We start from the raw sequence: 2,544 nt of genomic DNA, 5'->3' as shown, positions 1-2,544 counted from the left end.
AAATGTTACACTACTAACACAGAGCACATTTCAGCCATATATTCAGCTGACTAACACACGTATCACAGAACAAATACACTTCTACTTTAATGAATATAGCTACACAGACAAGCTAATGCAGGTAAGAGCTCATGTTTCACTATCACTGTCCACGGTTAGGATTCAAGTCTATTTTCTTCTGTTTTATGCATGTACAGTCACGGCAAAAATACAGGTGATGCCACTGTAGTACAGCTGCTAAACACAACCTGTGTATACACAGATGGAGGACACAAGCTGCTGACATACTACTATCACTACAAACCAGAACAGACAGGGTATAAGGGCAGATCTGAAATGATTAGTCAATGAATCTGCTAGTCATCTATTGTAACAATTGGTTAAATGAGTCACTTTTTAAGCAAGGATACCAAGTATGCTGGTACCAGCTTCTAAAATGTGCATACTTTCTGATTTTCTCTGATTTAAATCACAGCAATCTTTGGACTTTGGACTACTGGCCGGAACAAAAAAAACATTTTAACCCTGTCAACTTGGGTGGAGAATTGGGCATTGTTCACAATTTCATGACATTTTAGACTAAACAATCAACTGAAAAAAACAGCACACTAGCTTGAACCAAAAACAATTGTTAGTTGCACCTAGATGTACAGTTATAAGAGCAAAATATGACCACTTTTCTTGGTCAATAAATAAAAAGACTGGCTGTGTAAAAATTGGAAACATCACATGTAGGGCTGGGTATCATTTCAGATCTTTAAATACTCATGAATATACTTTTTGATATAATATGTTATTTTGTCCACAAATGCTCTTTCATTGTACAATTATTAAGGATCCCAAACATTTGATCCCCAACTGTCAGTACCCAACAGTTGCCATTAATCAGGGGAATAGACACATTTCAGACAGATTTAATGCCAAAAAAGTAGGATACTGAGGTGCGACAACCAGTCCTAAATACAGGACCAGGCTTTACTGAGCCTAGTATTGATGTAGCAGCAGCAGCTGCATAAAGTCCATCCCCATCATTATCAACAATGGTGTCATTCTCTGTCATGAGTGCTACATACCCTCTTACATGTGGCCCCAGCTATATATATATATATATATATATAGAATTAACATGATACACAGGTAGCTGACAAATGTGTGTTGCATGTGGTAAGACTATTTAGCTGTCAGAATGAATGTGACCTACAAATGAGCAGGCCATGGTTGTGGTCACTGGTGGTTGAGCTTCCAGATGAATGTAGTGGAGTAAAAACTACATTCTTTCTCTTGATGTAGTGGCACAAAAGTAGCACTGCATGAAAAGAAAATACTCAAGTAATGTACAAGTACCTCAAAACTGCAGTACGGAGCTGCATCACTGCAGTGCACACAGATCTAGATGCTAACTGGCTGTTAAACCGATGCATGCAGCAAGAAAACATGAAAATAATTTTACAAACATTAACCTCGACACATGGACGCTGACTGACGGAACTGTCAAACACAGGACCGCCCCACCTTACTAATGTTATCACGAAGTAAACACACATTACCTCGTTAGCTTTAGCACAGCTTATGTCATGCGCTGTCATAACAGTGTGGCTTACTAACAACATTACCTGTAGCGGCAGGTGTGGTGATATTCCCGTGCACCTGCTGTTCATAAACCGCTAGAGATTAGTTGTTTTTTTTTTTGTTGTTGTTGTTGTTCCCCCCGCCTTCTCCTCGGGGTGAACAACGTTAAGCTACGCGGGACTGCAAACTAAACCGTGAAGTGCTGCTCGTCACCCGTCGCTGTCAACGTTAATTTACCAGTCGGAGCAGAAATAATCGTTTATGGCATCAAACGGGTTTCCGAGACGGTACCGCAGCCAACGGTTGGTTTGACTTTCAGGAAAGCTCGTGACGTCACCAGGAGAAACGGCAACCCCCTTTCGCTCATGCGCGCGTGCACTCACACACGCACCCTACCGCCTTGTCCTCCCGTTTTCAGTTTTAACGGTTTCAGCTCGGCCTCTCCTCCACCGTGGAGCACATCATCCCATTCCAACATCTCGTATGCCCTTGTTGGCTAAGAAGCCAACCATCGCGAGATTCAGGTGTTTACTTGTGAGATTATGCGGTGGAAGTTGTGGACAGCAGCGATGGTCTACGGAAATAGGCTACTCCGTTACAAGTGACTGTTTATATTTTTATCAGAACAATGTATCACACCCCGTCACCTTAGGAAGCCTTTCGTAAATTTCATCTTATTTTTATCCTTCAAGCCCACAACTTCACTGTTTTGGTTCACTTCGCACTGTCAAGTATTATTAAGTTTGACATGTGATTAATCATTTAAGTCTTTTTCAAAGGGAAAATATCAAAAATTCACTTGTCGCATCTTGTCGAATGTGACTATATGATGACAGCCTACTTTTTCAAATTTCTCTACAATAAAACATTTTACAGACTGATCAATCAATTGCTTATTAAGGATAATAGCTGTCAAACCTATGACAATAAAAGTATTATTGGCTGCAGCTTTCTCCTTCATTTTCTTATGATGGA

At 40.4% G+C, this 2,544-nt stretch overlaps 1 protein-coding gene across 4 annotated transcripts in view; it reads right to left on the bottom strand.

Annotated features, from left to right (window-relative positions):
- akt3a (v-akt murine thymoma viral oncogene homolog 3a) overlaps positions 1-2,273 on the bottom strand; it is a 50,248-nt gene extending 47,975 nt beyond the window's left edge. Inside the window, exon 1 of one of the 4 annotated variants that reach the window (XR_002275307.1) lies at positions 1,614-2,273. The gene's annotated coding sequence lies outside the window, so the exon portion shown is untranslated. Of the gene's footprint in view, positions 1-1,344; positions 1,407-1,547; positions 1,569-1,613 lie in introns of those variants that run through there. The other 3 variants (XM_020604696.1, XM_020604686.1, XM_020604677.1) reach the window with 3 other exon arrangements.
- Positions 2,274-2,544: the final 271 nt, after the last annotated feature.

The sequence above is a fragment of the Monopterus albus genome, unplaced genomic scaffold, assembly GCF_001952655.1.
Source record: "Monopterus albus unplaced genomic scaffold, M_albus_1.0 scaffold3.1, whole genome shotgun sequence".
In the NCBI taxonomy this organism is placed as follows: domain Eukaryota; kingdom Metazoa; phylum Chordata; class Actinopteri; order Synbranchiformes; family Synbranchidae; genus Monopterus; species Monopterus albus.
This window is presented reverse-complemented; position numbering and strand designations above follow the sequence as displayed.